General features: G+C 33.8%; 1 pseudogene; it reads right to left on the bottom strand.

The window, feature by feature from the left end:
• Positions 1 to 7778: 7778 nt before the first annotated feature.
• Positions 7779 to 14227, bottom strand: LOC116130568 (annotated as a pseudogene).
• Between the last annotated feature and the right edge of the window lie 5929 nt (positions 14228 to 20156).

Raw genomic sequence — 20156 nt, 5'->3', positions numbered from 1 at the left:
AAGGAAGGGCAAAGGCAGTTGTCCAAATATTCAAATAGATAAATACACAGGTTTAGATATGAAGAAAATACCTTTTATTTGACTTTGATTTTGTGTTGTAAAGTCAATTCAATATTAGATTAATTCGGAAATTTGGATAGACAAGTCTAGTGAAATTGAGGAGCAAAGTTCCTCTTGAAAGCTTAAAGAATAGTTAGTATTAATTATTTAATCATATAATAATGAGGAAACATTCTTCTGGAATTAAACTTACAACAAAACTATCCAATGCCTACTCATATCCGACTCGGCAACTACTTATCTTTATTTCAAAGCCAATTTGGTCATGAGTGGGTACTACTCACCAAATTCCTGCACGTTAATCAAATTGATTTAAATTTTAGAAACAATTACGACAATCTATGGCTCCCCCTGATTAACTGCAGGCTTTGCATGCTTATGTGTCCTCTTTCCCTCCTCCTCACCGCATGCTTAGCGGTGCTTGTACATATTTGACCCTTTCACTAATTTTTTGGCTGGGTAAAAAACATGTTCCCACCCCAGGTTTAGTGAAATGGCAAATTCTCACCCATGTTTTCATAAATCCTAGATTATCGTCCTTAAAGTAAAACTGTTAGTGATTGTTGGATTCTGACATAGATGTAAAGGTGTCATTTCCAAACTGCTCTCCCATCTTCTTTTTCTTCATCTCTCCCTTCGCTATTACCAAATGTCACTCTCTTCTTCATTGTCGTTAACATTTTGGCTCCCTCCTAGCTAGTTTTTTCACTATCACGGCAAGAACTCTTCCCCAACTTTGATTGCACCTTTTCCAACCCCATCTAACCGGATTCCACTGTTTTGCCACACCCACTCCATCATGGCGCAGTTGCCAATCTCAGGCCAAATCAGCTTGATTCTGCATCATTGGTACCCCCGACCCCACCATCTTCAAGCCTTTAATGCCCCAACAAACCCCCCCAACCTTCTCAACCTTTTGAACCCACCTTCATTGGGCGCTGCCCTTAAGTTTGGTCATGTGAACATTCCCCTTTTTCGATTAATTCCTTCATCAGAAACCTTCCCTAAGACCACCATTCTGTTCACCAGCCAACCCCTACCAAACCTCCATCATCCTCGACCACGGTAGCTCCCGTTCGCCGACCACCACCTCCACTTAGGGTTTCACGATTTTGTCGATTTATGTGTAAAATTGGAGATTGATTTGTCGTTAATTGGTGTTGGTGTTGATTGTTTTGAAGTGTGTTGATTGTTTGATTGATTTGCTGGTGATTTTGAGTTGTAATTGGTTTTTTCCGGCCACCATCACAACTCTTTTCCCCCAACCCTCCATTGTCCATCAGTTGTTTGTTAAATTGCCAAACAAAACCCCCCTTAGTCTTCGCCCAAACGCACGCGCTCTCCTACTAGGGCTGCAACCGAACCGAACAGTTCGCGAACGTTCATTGTTCGTTCGATTACTGTTCGATAATGTTCGCGAACAGTTCAATATTCGTTCGATAATATGTTCGATCGAGTTCGAACAGGGTTGTTCGTTCGATTATGTTCGCGAACATTATCCGTTCGACTAATCCATCTGTTCGCGAACATTGTTCGATTGTTCGTTTCGTTATTGTTCGAAAAATATGTTATGCATTATTATAATAAAAAAAAATTCATTTTTATATTATGTTTGATTTAGTTTGGATGAATTTTTTTTAATCAATAATAAAATATTATATACTTTTGTTTTTTTATATATAATATGGTTGGATTTTTTTCAAAATGTCATCAATAATTAATATATAAGTATATACATTTTAATTAAAGTAATAATTTGTTTTTCTTATTTTATATGTTTTGGATTTTTTTTTTTTTTCCAAATGTCATCAATAATTAAATATATAAGTATATAGCATTTTAATTAAAAGTATAATTATTATGATACATGCAGGACAAATTTAATAACATAATAGATTGTATATCAAGTGATACATAATATAGTATCCAATAACATAATAGCTTCATATTTTCTAAATGTAATCAATAATTAAATATTATAAGATAGCATTTCAATTAATAATATAAATATAGTATGGTAATTGATAAACATAACATATTGTTAATTAGTGATGTATAGCATAACAAATTTAAATATTAGCTTAATTAAACCTAAATTAATCACATATTTGTATTGATCATATATTACAATCTCATACCACTATGAATTTATAGGCGTTGATACAAATATATATATAGACGTATGATAATATAACAAATAACACACATTTGATTGATCATATATTACAATAGACTTTTTTTCACTATAATTTATGGTTGTTGATACAAAATATATGTAAACATTTAAAACATTTAGATAATTTATGTAATGATAATAATATATGATAACCTATAATTTCAATATTTCATAACATATTAATATATTTAACCTATGATTATATATTATGATAATAATTTTGTATATACACAATTAACCTTATATATAACAAATTAATCACACATATGATTGATCATATATTATAATGACCCTCATTTCACTATGATTTATGGTGTTGATACAAAATTATATTTAAACTTTTAAAACATTTACGATATTTATTTAATGATAATAATATATGATAACCTATGATTTTGGTAATTTTATAGCATACAAACATATTTATTTTATGATTAATATAGTATGATAAATTTTGTGCATACAAAAATTATACATTATATATATTATATATATATATATTATATATATATAATATATATTAATATATTATATATATATATATGCTTAGAGGTTTGATTCCTATTTGGCAAGTCCTATACGAAGATAATTTAACTCTTTTGTATTTTTAACCATTTCTTTAGATAATAATTGAGTTATTTGAGTAGAATTGTTTATCTTAAGAGTTTTTTCTTCTGTTTTAATAATGTATTTGATTTGTTTAAAGGGTTAACTCTATGAGACTTGATAATTTCCTTCTTTGTAAACAGATACAAAATTTTGAGAATGTTCCATTTATCAAAATGTTTTTGTAAATCTTGAGGTCTTATGACTTGTTTATCTTTTTGTGTACAGCATGACTTGTTTCAATTATGTTGTCATTTTGATTTATACAAATCTCTTCTTGATGAACAATCTGTTCATCTCTAGTATTAGAACTGGAAGTAGACATTGATCTAGAAAAGTTTTCCATTTTGTGAATCACTTATTTCTTTCCCTACAGTGGTTGATCTAAGGACTTACAACGGTTAGATCCTACAGCCCTACCAAACCTAAAAAGACTCGGTACTCAAATAATAATAACAAATTTAACAATCCTAAATCCTTGCCTCCTTCCTGGCTCTGATACCAGAGGGAACAATCCTACATATATATATAATATTTTTTTTTTTTTTGAAAATCCAAGTCCAAAGTCGAAACCCACTTTTTTTCCGGCCCAAATTTTAAAAATCCAAGGTCTAAACCCACAATTTCCTAGCCCAAATTTTTAAAAATCCAAAGTCCAAATCCACATTTTTCCTTACCCGGCCCAAAGTCCAAAATCCAAATCCCCAATTGACCTTTTTCCTTTCCCTAATTGTGATTTGCGACAGCCTCAAGAGTCAAGCCCTCACTTAGACACTCACAATCCCACATCACAGATTCGCAGTTCACACTTCAGTCTTCACAGCTCAAATTTTTTCTGCTGTTTTCTGCTTGCTCAACGACAAACCCAATGCCTCAACAGTCAACACTCAGCAGTTAGGCTCTTGAGAAAAGTCCATACTCAAAGAAGCTGCAGTTTTAATTTTTTCGTAAGTTATTTTTTTGTTTTTTGTTTTCATTAATCGTTGTTTGGCTCTTGAGGAAAGTCCATATTCGTTTAATTTTGCTCATTTTACTCTGGGACAAATAGATCCATATATTTTTCAAATAACATATTTGTCTGAAAATTTTCATACAGCTTTTTGCTAATATTTGTCTGAAAAGCTTTATTGGGCTAATAAAAGAAGCAAAAAACCATGTAAATATGCTAGATTGCAAGTTTCTAGTGCTACGACCTCTCCTCTAAGCCTAGGCAAAACCTGCTCGTATTTTTCAATGTTGTATATGTCAAAGAAGATGGACCACTCTTGTCTTTATATAAAATGTTAAAAACCAATAACAAATCCTTGAAAATTTTGCCAATCATCCATATTCTCGATAAGAGGTTTATATACAAAATTTCGTGGATTGAAAAGCAAATTTTTTCCCTCATTTGATAATTATCTACCAGTGGTAAATATTATGTACCATCTATGGAAACTGTATGCAGTTGACACTAACCAGCCATAACATGAGTGTTTCCAAATATATCTATTGTTTTCTTTCAATATGAGTTACAGACGACTCAAGTATAATAGCTGTATAATCAATTACAGATTTTCCTTATTTTCATCGTTGATATTAATTTTGTTTCCATGAGTTGTAGACTAATTAAAGTTAAAAGAAAACCCCTTTTATAGTTTCTGTTGCAATACCAACAAACCTACTACAAATAATTTATGTTGCTAACCTGTAACATAGGGAGTTCCTTTTACAGATGCTAGATATACCTGCATGTTCAAACATAAAATAATCACATCAAAATTCCAACACAGGATTGTTAAACAAAAAGGAGATTCAGAGGCAAAAGAAATAAACGCAGCACTGTGACATCTAGATCAAGCCGAGAAGGCCGAGAGGAGGTGTTTTGCTTGTGCATTTTCAACATCCATTGCTTCTGGAAGGTATTAAATTTTATTTCGAAATCATTTTCCAATTCTTGTGTTATCATCAGCTTTAGTGTTGTAAATCATTTCAATTTATGAATTCTTTCTCTCATGATATAAATATCAGTGAAATAATGGAAGGCTTCAAAGCCCCAACCACAAGGGAATCAAATACAATTAGTTCTACCTCGGTTACTCAAGCAACAAGTCAACAACAAGAGGAGACCCAAGGGGGTGATGTTAACGCATTTGGAAGGAAGAAGAGGGCAAAGATATCGGCGGTGTGGAATGATTTCAAAGAGGTGTTACAACTGCCCAACGGAAAGGTAAAGACACAATGCATTCATTATAAGATAATCTATGTGCTACCGAAAACGAGGCCCACTACTCAACTTAAACGACATTCAGAGGAACGTCTCAGGAAAAGGCTTAACGAAAGGCAAGATAGTGGTGGACAACAATTTTTCCAGCCAAGTTCAAGTTGTGGTGACTCACAACCCCCTGTTCTTTGGGATGGCAAATTTGATGGGGCGAGGATGAGGGAAAGAGCTGCGCAATGGGTCATGATGCATGAGCATCCTTTTACCATTGTAGAGGAAGAAGGTTTCAATCTAATGCGAAAAACCGGGATGCCTAAATGGGAAAAAAATATTGCGCACAGCAAATAAAAAAGATTATGTGTCTATGTTTGAGATTGAGAAGAAGAAGTTAATGAATGTTTTGAAGAATGTCAACAAGATAAGCTTGACGACGGATTTGTGGAAGTCAAGTAACCAGAATATAGAATATATGGTTATAACTGGACATTTTATTGATGGTAACTGGAGGTTGCAGAAAAGGGTATTGAGCTTTGTACATATTGATCCTCCTCACACGGGTGTTCAAATTGCTGATTCGGTGTATAATGTCTAAAGGAATGGGGTATTGAAAACAAGGTGTTCACTATCTCTGTCGATAACGCTTCTAGTAATGATGTAGCAATCAAAACATTGAGAGAGAATTTTTCAGTAACCAGGCGGTTGGTTTGTGGAGGGAAGCTATTCCATGTGTGGTGTTGTGCACATATCTTGAATCTTTTGGTTCAAGATGGCCTTTCTAAGATTAAGGATATTGTTAAAAAAATCCATAACAGTTTGTGGTACATCAACCAATCGGAGAGCAGGGTTCAAATTTTCTCACAGATTGTGCAANTTTTAACTATTACTTTTTGTGTTTCTAACATGTAGAGTATGCTTATACAACGAAAGTGAACGAGAAGACAGACATTTATAGCTTCGGGGTCATCCTTTTGGAACTGACAACAGGAAGAAAATCTAATGGTGATGAGGATACGTGCCTCGCCAATTGGGCGTGGCGTTACCTTCAAGAAGGTAATCCTATAATTGACGCTTTGGATGAGGTGATGAGGAAACATTGCTACTTGGATGAAATGAGTCGAGTATTTAAACTTGGCATCCATTGTACAAGCACGCAACCTTCTGATAGGCCCAACATGAGGACTGTTTTGCAAGTCTTACTCAACTGTCATTCTTATTCCAGAAAGAAGAATGCAGCAAGTAAACACGATACGTTTCCAGTCCTTACAAATTCAGAACAGGAGACGATGTCAAAATGTGATGATGCTGTTGTGAATCTTTAATGTGATTTTAATGGCTTGATTTTCTGAATAATGAGTTGTGTCAGTTTGGTTCCATGTAGTTAAAGATGTATTCATAAGCTTAGTTACTATTTGTATAATGTCAAGGTCAAGGGTATTTACACCCTATGGTGCGTTTGGTTTCGCAGTCATATAAGATTACTCCGGTAATCTCCGTTTAATTTTGGTTTGCAGTGATATAAGATTACTTTGGTAATCTTCGTTTAATTTTCAAGATTCTCTTGTTTGGTTTTCAAGTAATAAAATATTACAGTAATCTTTTGTTGTAAATAGTATTTACTGTTGGTAATATAGGGGATAATCAGATTATCTTGCTAGGGGGGGTTATTAAAAAATTATCTAAGTAATCTTATTTTTATACATATTTTGCCCCTAATTAAATATCATCTCAGACACAATTGTTTTCAAATGTCTACCCAATAACCACTACCAAAACCCCTTACATTTGAGAATTTAGTTAAAACACCCCAACTACAAAAAAGTTTAAAAGTTAACAAAATATCTCCAACCACCCAAGACCACCATCGATCTGGCTATTTCCAACCTTCAATCTGGCCGAAAATAGCCAGATCACGACCACATCTTTGGCGGTGAAACAGCCTTACCAGTGCACGACCAGCTAAATCCAACTGATTGTGCGCCATTCCGACGACTGTCAGCAACATCGGTGATGGTGGCTGGTTGACGACAATGGCTTGGGGTAGGTGGGGGTGATTTTGCTACAAATTAAAGTTTTGTATTCACTCATTTACCTCCCAACTAAACATATCAATATAACATAATCATCAATTTATTCCAACCTAACCAAATACGTTTCTCTAACATTCTCAATAATCTTCAAGATTATCTATTTTTCCATTAATATAACATTCCCAATAATACAACATTCACTTAACCAAACACACTACTAAAGCCAAGGATTTTCATTTTAGAGGCTTCTCAACCTTTCCGAACACAGTAAGAATTAAGAAATGAATATTTAATGACTTCTGTAAGCATCCGAGTGATAATTTAACGTTCTTAGTTGAGATATTCATACTTCAACCCTCCGCAATACCCAAACAGAAGTTAAAGAGTTTGAAACGATGGATGAAAACTACGTCAGTGATGTAATCTTTTCATGCTCAGCTCAGCTAGAATTAGGACCTCAAAAGTTGTAATCACAGCGCTAGCCATAACCTTGATGAACGTACCCTAGTTTGTGAGAAAGGAATTCGGCCAGATGGGGTTCCTCATAATCAGTAGGCACAAATGACCAGCAAAAAAGAGTCAGTTCAGACTGTAACATCCACAATCCTCAAATAATTTTTATTACCCTGAAAGGAGAACAAAGAGTTTTTGTTGCATGCCTCGAAGCCCTTGCCCCAAAAGGAAAATAGAAAGAAAAATCAGTTCTTTAGATTGCACAAAAGTCGAAACAAGCTGCAACTGCCAAAAGTATCCTGTTCAAAGAGAGAATGTTCCGCCAAAAGTAACAACTCAAAAAGAAGAGTTTACATCTCCCATTTTATTCTTTAATTGGGGAGAAATCATCTTATACACTTGTGTACCAACATAGTTCCCAGCCTTTGGAGAGAAAAAAAAAAAAAAAAAAAAAAGGGGGGGAATAAAGCAGAATGACAGGCCACAGCCTGAAGCTAGCAGCCACGACTGGGTACCCTGATTGCACATTCGATCCATTATCTATACACGCCATATGACCATAAATTAGGGTGTCTAGCGTGATGGGTGTAAAAAAGCTCAAATAAAGCGCAGAGAGAAAATAACTGCAAATGTACAAGTTAAATTGTTGAAAATGCTCATCACCACCAAGGTATTGGGAGTGAGAGGCTGCAAGGAGTGCAGCTCCGATGCCAGAAACCGTCATTTGAGTGCCAATTGTGATGTTCTCAGAGACTTCCTCTCCCCAGCATCTCCTTGACCGTGCTCTTCATGCAAGCACTGAATTTCGTGTAGTGCTCATACAACCCGCCATCTAAAGCTATTACTGACTTCTGCTTTTCCCATCTTTCACTGTGTCTCTGCCTAATTTCTTCAGGATACCAACAATGCCTGCGGCAGATAAACGGGCACCGCGAGTTGCAACAATGTCACAGAGGGCCACAATAACTTTTCATTTTCAGGGAGGTATTGGGTATCTGACACATGAAGAAAACAAAAAGTAACTATAAGACAACCCATATTTTTTCTACTAATATGATTAAGTTCTAAATGGTGATCACTGTGCTCTTGGTTATCTTGTTTGAAAGCAATATTTTCTTACATAAAAATAAAACAATAAAATAGATATGGGAAGCTTTCACTTGAAACCGAGAGTTTTTAAGTTCTTGGCTTATTATCTGATCCAAACAAAAAAGTTTTCCAGAGAAGAGAAATATAAAAAATAACCAATAGGCTAGAAAATAATTTTCCTGGGCTTTCGTCCAACATATTGACAAGGTATAATACCTCATATATCCTTTAATTTTTTCCCAACCACTCTCAAATCTGAAGATGTATCATGATGCATTGCAGACATGTCTGATCCTGCATGTTCCATATAAAAATGTAACAGCTACAGAAGCACACATATAAATGACAAATCAATGGGTGTATACTATTTCTAACAGGAAAAAATTAATTCTACAATGCATATACCTGAATAAAAGACGCTAAAGATCACGCATTCCTACCACATGATTAAGCATGTAGCTGAAAATACATTCATTAACAGCCACAAATTGAGTATAAATGCAACATTATAATACATTGTAACCTATTTAATTCTAAGAATAATATGTTAATCTAGAATATTCTGAATGCCAAGAGCCATAGAACAAGTTTGTTGTGCAGTTAGAGGTTACATATCAATGTAGTGATGTCTTTCTTATATGATTGCAGTGGACTTTCTTCATAAAATTAACAACTTATTATGAAAATGAAAGACAAGTTTTGACTGTTAAGTAACCATTAATTCTAAAAAATTAAGCTTCTAAGAAATGACAACATTAGTATCTAAGCCTGATCAAGTTATTCCATACTCAGAACTGAATTAATATTGACTCATCATGCAGATGCTAACAGCACAAACACAAGTAAATCCAAATAGAGGAAATACATGACCAAAAGAAGGTATATAAATTGAATAGAAAGAGATATGATAGCAGATAACCCACAAACAAATGGCACACCTCAATATGAATGGAATTTTCAGTTTTGGTGGAACAGTATCACCAAAAAAAGCAGCTTCTTCAGCCATCTGGCACAAAACTACTTGCGCACAATTTCTCCCAAAACATACCAGAGATCACTTTTTCAAAAATCTGCAAGTAACAGTCCTGATGTTATGGCCCATTACCCACATATATGCATGATAATCTCAAACCAGAAAAGGAAAGAAAATATAGCTACCTGTTCTCCAGGGTTCAAGCTTTCGACATCCAATGCTTGATCATATTCTGTTAGCGGAAGGTGCGATGACCGGAAGTTACCCCACTCCATGTTGATAACCTATAGTAATCAACATTCTTTTAGAAACAGAACATAGTTCACCATGAAATGATGATATTAGTTCAAAACACATGAAATGACAACAAACATTTGAGAAGTACTAACCTTTCCCTGATTGTAGGTAGAAGACCATGCCACTTAGGAATAGCATGTGCTCGTTCTACATATGCTGCATTTTCAGTGCCCAAGATTACGGCAGAAACCACATCCTGATTGAGTATCTACCCCAGCTAATGTTCCAATAGTATCATTGACCTGCTCTCACAGTATTTAAGAAACCCACACAACCAAGGAGACATTTGAAATAAGAAAAAATCTAAATGCAATATTATAAAGAACATTACTCAGAGAAGAGAAGAAGCGAAGAACGAACCAAACTGGACTTACCAAAGCTGCAACACGCATATCAAGACCAGCTCTTTCCATTGCTTTAGTTAATTCTCCAACTCCACTTGTCCAACCTACAAGAGCCAAGATGGACCACAAAAAATATCTAAGTTCAAATATATATTAGACACATTGAAAAGTTGATAAATTAATTACAGCCATAGCAATAGAAACTATATCTATCATATCAGCTGAAATTTGACTGATGCATTTCAGACCAGCAATATCGGATTATCATTGCACAGATATTATGAAGAAATTGCCTACCTACGAAACCTTAGCATATTTCAAACATTCAGGGAATAGTATTAGAAATAAAACAAACCAACCATGTAGTCTTATTACCCACATACCCAAAACCCTCTCTGAAGTTAACACATTAATTGCATGGCTACTACATACATTTCCATGTGAGGCCCACATCTACTACTTTCATGAGGGTCCAAAACTCCACCAGCACAAATAGAAGATTCCAATAAACAAAAATAGTTATAGCAATTGCAGTGGTGTGAGTTGCCAATGACTGACACATCTATACACAGGATGACACTTATAAGGCAGTTCTAGTAGCACTCTATAATGACATTGTGCTAAAATCATAGAGATGTGTGCATGCGTAGGCACATCATGATAATTAATAAAACAGTAATGCTCCAAAATGAATCACCCTCATGATCAGATAACTGCTTTCACTACAAAGCTGAATAGCCCATTATCAATCAGAATGAAGAAGTTGACCTTGAGAAGGGATTGAGAGGGCATAAGAAAACACTACTATGCAAAAACATGGTTTATGGCACATTAGAAGAATTAAAACACTCTGCACCATTTGGAACACAAGGAAGGTGCCAGTTATAGCAATGGGAGTTTCAAAGCACTCCAATTGCCCTTGGAATTATGTTTCTAGATCATAATTTTAAGTAGACTGCATATATTTCTTAAAAAAAAAAAAAAAAAAGGACTACTGCACAATTTTTTCTACTTAAGTAACTCTTATATATGAGGATCAAGAGATGGTTGGTAACCTAGAAAAAATTCAAGGATATACCTTATACAGTATGCAACATTTTGAAAATAAAATTATCAGTCAACCAAATTCTACAAGAATATCCTTTAGTTCTGGCATTAATTAATCTACACAATAACAAAAGCCAAAACAATATGAATAACTATGGGTAACAATCACAAGATCATTGTGAATAACAGCGAAAGATGAGTTGAGATAATTAGAATTAACCACATAACCACACAGGGAGATAATAAGACTAAAGCATACCATAGTACCAACAAAACTTCACAAAACAATAACAGTTATCACTATTTCATTATAAAAGAATTCTTTAAAATTTGAAACTTAATTAGGATATGAAGCAAGGCAAGAGGCGAGGAACATTACTGTAACTAAAGATATCATGCATGATCATGATATAAAGAAATACAATGTAAGAGTCAAAGGCAAATAGGATTTACCGCATCTTCTATAGAGAAGCCCTTGGTCCATTTTATAAGATTCCCTGATGAAATTGATGTTTGTCTAACTGGAAATGAGAAAGTAAACCCCAACTCTCTTGTCTCCCAGGTGAAAACATGAAGTCCTTCACCCTCTGTAGCAACGAATTTCGCAAGGGCTTCAGCAATATAGTCAAACAAACCTGAAATCACCATTATTAAAGATTTCAGACATGAACCAACTAAGCTAGGTCAAATTTTATTAGACTGGAGTGCTAAAAACACTCACATCTGAATTCCCAGTCATCAAATGTGGAGGAATTGAAACTTCCTCAAATTCTTTTTAACAACCGGCCTTCTTGCCCACCCAACAGTACACGTATGACACGGAAGTTTGTGCCACCAAGGTCCAACGCATAGTACAACCCCTTCCTCCTTTAAGATTAAGGTAGTAAGTGTCGTGCATGTTAGACTAAATTCATCAGCACAAAAGATCAGAAAAGTTAAAGTACTACCACATCATGAAAATCAACCACAGATAAGCAAATTTTTTCTCCCATTCAAGGAACCCTATGGCTTCTCTTTTTCAAAAATTCCATTTTTATTTCACCTCTTCTATTACTAGAAATACTTCATCCACAAAACGGTCACATGATTTATAAGGGATCCCCTATTCCCTGACAACTGAATTCCGCTGCAAAGAGCAGTTCATCAACCAATTGCTCAAAACAGGTTCTTTATTCTCCATGATTAATCAGCTGAATTATTCAACACAAGCAGAGAAAAACATTTCTCATGAGGCACTCCATTCATCCATTCAATCAGACAAATGATAGCCATCTAAGGAAATCAGGTTGGGAAATTAAATTATAATAGAAATACTAAAAGAATGATAGCTTCAATATCGGTAACCTGGAAATTAGAGCCATTCCATAAAGAAATGACAAACTAGTCTTTACCAGGATAAATAACAGCCAATTGATTATAAAAAGGCTAAATTACAAGAGAAACGTCAAACATGGAAGTCAGAAAGGACTTCATAAACTCTGTCCGACTGATATACAAAACAAATCAAGTTTGCTCATCTGTCAATGTGAAGTAACTTCCACTTTAATATTCTCTCAAAATTTGTAACTTTGTAAAACATAATAAGTATTACTAAATGGCCAAAAAAAGATGAATAATTGCAAGTAAATATTTCGTGCTAGAGCTATATGGAAAAATTAACATATAATGAAAGATTATGAATGAAGGACCAGACATAGCTTAAAATCAAAAAGTAATGAAAATTTAGATTGTAGATATCTACCAAAGATTTAAAAAATTTCAATCCAAAAACAATAAAGGAATTTAAAAGAAGGACAGGTGGTATGAGAGTATGGATAAAGGAAATAATACAAATAACACTAAGGAACTACAAAAGAGAGAAAGTTAGACAGCACAAAAAGCAAATGCTAGATTTAGTATAATATGTCAACACATCAGAAGCAAAATTCGCCAAATTCCAATCAAACAAAAAGTAAAGCTTGAAATTGACAAGGAATAGCCTGTTCCAATGAAAATTTCATTTGAACCATTTACTCAAGCTGTTTACATCAAACTTTGGAAGAACCACCATGTAAAGAAGGTTCATTTGAACGAAATCAGATACTTTTCATGATAGAGTTGCAAAACAAATAACAACCATTATTTCTCCCAAATTAGAATCTTTAACTAATATAAGAGTTACATGCAGCAATTCTAAAAATTTAAGTTACGAATTGATTAGACAAGAAATCACTTATTCTATACGTAAATGAAATAATCAATAACAGAAGCAAATACAGGCAACAGAGGGTACAAAACGAAATTTAGAAGACTAGAGATTAAAAAACCATGAAGCCAACCATAAAAATAACATGATTATAGGAAGACTAATTAAGCATCAAAAATAAGTCCATAAATGTTTAATTACCCTTCTTAGTCTTTAAAAAAATCTCTATAAATACCAATAAAGTAAACAATCCTAAAATACCCAAAAAAATAAAAAAAAAAAAAATTTATTTGAGAAATCCAACCATTTCGGAAAATTTTGTTTTATGTTTTTTATTTGTTGGCGGTAACCGTAAAGTGGAAGATTATAACTAAATAAACGATAAATTACCAATAATAAAATGCCGAAATAATAATACTTGAAAAAAAAAAATACGAACTATCATTGAAAAAAAAAAAAAAAAAAAAAAAAAATTGAGCGGTGGGGTGTGGTACCCACCCAGTGGGAAGATTGTCGACGTAGCTGATAGCATCTTGAGCTTACTACCACCCTCCGATGCAAGGCCAGCGTGCATCTCAACGGTCATCGCATCAGCCACCTGTCTGAGCTTCCCAATTGGGTCCCACATTTCTCCTCCATATCTTTCAATATAGCCATGGCCTTGGCCCACCTCCCGAACACTTCATCCTATGCCGCACCACCAGCACCGCCGCCGCACACCATCTGCCGCCACATATGACCGTCGCCCCAACCGCCACTTTCCCCATGACTACTCACAGAATACAAAAAAACTAAAGAAATTTGACTTCTTCGGCTCTTTGCTCCCACCTAGACTCAAAGTGATCGACTTTGATTAAATTTAAAGATTGTTTTTGTTACAAACTTAGAGAAAACCCTAGATCGACTGAAAATTGGAGCTAAAACTAGAAGAGAGTTTAACAAAATCTTTTAAAAATAATAATAGTAAATAAAATTTCTGTAGTTTGGTTTTTGTCTCGTTTTATGTAAGAGAGAGAGACATTATTAGTTGCAATGATCAAATAAATCTTCTTGGATTTTATTAAAAAAAAAAATGTAATGTCAGTTGTTCACAAAAGGGTCACTATCTTAGTTAATTACGATAATGACCTGTCACGTGTCAAATATTTATATCTTATTATTATATGAGTAAACAACATTTCCCACCCAGGTTTGGTGAACTTTCTGTGCCCACCCCTGGTTTCATAAATTACAGATTCTCACCCTTAAATTAACATATAACTGTTTAATCTAACAGGTACGATGGTCATTTCAAAGATGAAAATTTAAAATAACCCTTCACTTCTCTAATTCATCCCATCGACGATTTCAGGTCATTTAGCTGTTTCGGCATAATCCCCTCATGACACCACTATACAATTCCCTCAACCCCCACATCAAAACCTCTAACCTCCTCGCTGATTGAACCCCCACTCGTCGGTCGTCGCTTTTAGTGTCAATCGACATTTCATCCAACTTCCGACAAGTCTCAACACCGAAAACCACTCTCAAGACCACCAATAGCATTGTCGACCTCCCCCACCAAAACCCCAACATTTCTGATTGCAATTGCCCACCGATGGCCATCACCTCTCCCTTAGGTTTTTGCATTTTTAACCCCTTTCCAGCCAATTCCGACACCTCACCGAGGTGTATTCAGGTGAAAAAGTTAGCGGTTTTAGTGAGGAGGATAAGGGATGCTGATGGTGATAGTGATGTCGGGGAATCCAATGACCGAATTAGGTCCGATTTTTGGCTTGGTCGGGATCCTCTGGTTATTGAGAGAAATTGAGATGTAGAGATTATTTTGAGAAAAAGTAAAGACATTATTTAAGGGTGAGATTATAATTTATGAAACCAGGGTGGAAACTGAAGATTCGCCAAACCTTGGGTGAGATAATGCGTTTACTCTTATATTATTTACCTACACGACTGATTTTTTGTGCTTTTTTGTTTGTTGGTCTTTATGGAAGACACTGCAAGAATTTTGTTTGTTGGCATAACACGTGTGTTATTGGAACATTCAATGGGCTTTGAAGGATGGCGAAGATGCCTGAAATTTTATTTAAATATTTATTATCCTAACTCTTTAATCTTGATTAATTAATAATTTCTGTTTTTGATTCTAGTTTGGACTATTTTGATCATATGATATGTATTTAATTGTTTAGGTAAATTTCCAGTGGGTTACTTATAATTATTATTATAGCATAATACAAGGAAGGGCAAAGGCAGTTGTCCAAATAGTCAAATAATAAATACACAGGTTTAGATATGAAGAAAATACCTTTTATTTGACTTTGATTTTGTGTTGAAAGTCAATTCAATATTAGATTAATTCGGAAATTTGGATAGACAAGTCTATGAAATTGAGGAGCAAAGTTCCTCTTGAAAGCTTAAGAAAGTTAGTTTAATTATTTAATCATATAATAATGAGGAAACATTCTTCTGGAATTAAACTTACAACAAAACTATCCAATGCCTACTCATATCCGACTCGGCAACTACTTATCTTATTTCAAAGCCAATTTGGTCATGAGTGGGTACTACCACCAAATTCTCTGGCACGTTAATCAAATTGATTTAAATTTTAGAAACAATTACGACAATCTATGGCTCCCCCTGATTAACTGCAGGCTTTGCATGCTTATGTGTCCTCTTTCCCTCCTCCTCACCGCATGCTTAGCGGTGCTTGTACATATTTGACCCTTTCACTAATTTTTTGGCTGGGTAAAAAACATGTTCCCACCCCAGGTTTAGTGAAATGGCAAATTCTCACCCATGTTTTCATAAATCCTAGATTATCGTCCTTAAAGTAAAACTGTTAGTGATTGTTGGATTCTCATAGATGTAAAGGTGTCATTCCAAACTGCTCTCCCATCTTCTTTTTCTTCATCTCTCCCTTCGCTATTACCAAATCACTCTCTTCTTCATTGTCGTTAACATTTTGGCTCCCTCCTAGCTATTTTTCACTATCACGGCAAGAACTCTTCCCCAACTTTGATTGCACCTTTTCCAACCCCATCTAACCGGATTCCACTGTTTTGCCACACCCACTCCATCATGGCGCAGTTGCCAATCCAGGCCAAATCAGCTTGATTCTGCATCATTGGTACCCCCGACCCCACCATCTTCAAGCCTTTAATGCCCCAACAAACCCCCACCTTCTCAACCTTTTGAACCCACCTTCATTGGGCCTGCCCTTAAGTTTGGTCATGTGAACATTCCCCTTTTTCGATTAATTCCTTCATCAGAAACCTTCCCTAAGACCACCATTCTGTTCACCAGCCAACCCCTACCAAACCTCCATCATCCTCGACCACGGTAGCTCCCGTTCGCCGACCACCACCTCCACTTAGGGTTTCACGATTTTGTCGATTTATGTGTAAAATTGGAGATTGATTTGTCGTTAATTGGTGTTGGTGTTGATTGTTTTGAAAGTGTGTTGATTGTTTGATTGATTTGCTGGATTTTGAGTTGTAATTGGTTTTTCCGGCCACCATCACAACTCTTTTCCCCCAACCCTCCATTGTCCATCAGTTGTTTGTTAATTGCCAAACAAAACCCCCCTTAGTCTTCGCCCAAACGCACGCGCTCTCCTACTAGGGCTGCAACCGAACCGAACAGTTCGCGAACGTTCATTGTTCGTTCGATTACTGTTCGATAATGTTCGCGAACAGTTCAATATTCGTTCGATAATATGTTCGATCGAGTTCGAACAGGGGTTGTTCGTTCGATTATGTTCGCGAACATTATCGTTCGACAATCCATCTGTCGCGAACAATTGTTCGATTGTTCGTTTCGTTATGTTCGAAAAATATGTTATGCATTATTATAATTAAAAAAAAATTCATTTTTATATTATGTTTGATTTAGTTGGATGAATTTTTTTTAATCAATAATAAAATATTATATACTTTTGTTTTTTTATATATAATATGGTTGGATTTTTTTCAAAATGTCATCAATAATTAATATATAAGTATATACATTTTAATTAAAGTAAATAATTTGTTTTTCTTATTTTATATGTTTTGGATTTTTTTTTTTTTTCCAAATGTCATCAATAATTAAATATATAAGTATATAGCATTTTAATTAAAGTATAATTATTATGATACATGCAGGACAAATTTAATAACATAATAGATTGTATATCAAGTGATACATAATATAGTATCCAATAACATAATAGCTTCATATTTTCTAAATGTAATCAATAATTAAATATTATAAGATAGCATTTCAATTAATAATATAAATATAGTATGGTAATTGATAAACATAACATATTGTTAATTAGTGATGTATAGCATAACAAATTTAAATATTAGCTTAATTAAACCTAAATTAATCACATATTTGTATTGATCATATATTACAATCTCATACCACTATGAATTTAAGGCGTTGATACAAATATATATATAGACGTAATGATAATATAACAAATAACACACATATTGATTGATCATATATTACAATAGACTTTTTTTCACTAATAATTTATGGTTGTTGATACAAAATATATGTAAACATTTAAAACATTTAGATAATTTATGTAATGATAATAATATATGATAACCTATAATTTCATATTTCATAACATATTAATATATTTAACCTATGATTATATATGTATGATAATAATTTTGTATATACACAATTAACCTTATATATAACAAATTAATCACACATATGATTGATCATATATTATAATGACCCTCATTTCACTATGATTTATGGTGTTGATACAAAATTATATTTAAACTTTTAAAACATTTACGATATTTATTTAATGATAATAATATATGATAACCTATGATTTTGGTATTTTATAGCATACAAACATATTTATTTTATGATTAATATAGTATGATAATATTTTGTGCATACAAAAATTATACATTATATATATATATATATATATATATTATATATATATAATATATATTAATATATTAATATATATATATGCTTAGAGGTTTGATTCCTATTTGGCCAAGTCCTATACGAAGATAATTTAACTCTTTTGTATTTTTAACCATTTCTTTAGATAATAATTGAGTTATTTGAGTAGAATTGTTTATCTTAAGAGTTTTTCTTCTGTTTTAATAATGTATTTGATTTGTTTAAAGGGTTAACTCTATGAGACTTGATAATTTCCTTCTTTGTAAATCAGATACAAAATTTTGAGAATGTTCCATTTATCAAAATGTTTTTGTAAATCTTGAGGTCTTATGACTTGTTTATCTTTTGTGTACAAGCATGACTTGTTTCAATTATGTTGTCATTTTGATTTATACAAATCTCTTCTTGATGAACAATCTGTTCATCTCAGTATTAGAACTGGAAGTAGACATTGATCTAGAAAAGTTTTCCATTTTGTGAATCACTTATTTCTTTCCCTACAGTGGTTGATCTAAGGACTTCAACGGTTAGATCCTACAGCCCTACCAAACCTAAAAAGACTCGGTACTCAAATAATAATAACAATTTAACAATCCTAAATCCTGCCTCCTTCCTGGCTCTGATACCAGAGGGAACAATCCTACATATATATATAATATTTTTTTTTTTTTTGAAAATCCAGTCCAAAGTCGAACCCACTTTTTTCCGGCCCAAATTTTAAAAATCCAAGGTCTAAACCCACAATTTCCTAGCCCCAATTTTTAAAAATCCAAAGTCCAAATCCACATTTTTCCTTACCCGCCCAAAGTCCAAAATCCAAATCCCCAATTGACCTTTTTCCTTTCCCTAATTGTGATTTGCGACAGCCTCGAGTCAACCCCCACTTAGACACTCACATCCACATCACAGATTCGCAGTTCACACTTCAGTCTTCACAGCTCAAATTTTTTCTGCTGTTTTCTGCTTGCTCAACGACAAACCCAATGCCTCAACAGTCAACACCAGCGTTAGGCTCTTGAGAAAAGTCCATATCCAAAAAGCTGCAGTTTTAATTTTTCGTAAGTTATTTTTTTGTTTTTTGTTTTCATTAATCGTTGTTTGGCTCTTGAGGAAAGTCCATATTCGTTTAATTTTGCTCATTTACTCTGGGACAAATAGATCCATATATTTTTCAAATAACATATTTGTCTGAAAATTTTCATACAGCTTTTTGCTAATATTTGTCTGAAAAGCTTTATTGGGCTAATAAAGAAGCAAAAAAACCATGTAAATATGCTAGATTGCAAGTTTCTAGTGCTACGACCCTCCTCTAAGCCTAGGCAAAAACCTGCTCGTATTTTTCAATGTTGTATATGTCAAGAAGATGGACCATCTTGTCTTTATATAAAATGTTAAAAACCAATAACAAATCCTTGAAAATTTTGCCAATCATCCATATTCTCGATAAGAGGTTTATATCAAAATTCGTGGATTGAAAGCAAATTTTTTCCCTCATTTGATAATTATCTACCAGTGGTAAATATTATGTACCATCTATGGAAACTGTATGCAGTTGACACTAACCAGCCATAACATGAGTGTTTCCAAATATATCTATTGTTTTCTTTCAATATGAGTTACAGACCTCAAGTATAATAGCTGTATAATCATTACAGATTTTCCTATTTTCATCGTTGATTTAATTTTGTTTCCATGAGTTGTAGACTAATTAAAGTTAAAAAGAAACCCCTTTTATAGTTTCTGTTGCAATACCACAAACCTACTACA

This window comes from Pistacia vera, unplaced genomic scaffold, assembly GCF_008641045.1.
Source record: "Pistacia vera cultivar Batoury unplaced genomic scaffold, PisVer_v2 Contig223, whole genome shotgun sequence".
NCBI classification, from domain to species: Eukaryota; Viridiplantae; Streptophyta; class Magnoliopsida; order Sapindales; family Anacardiaceae; genus Pistacia; species Pistacia vera.
This window is presented reverse-complemented; position numbering and strand designations above follow the sequence as displayed.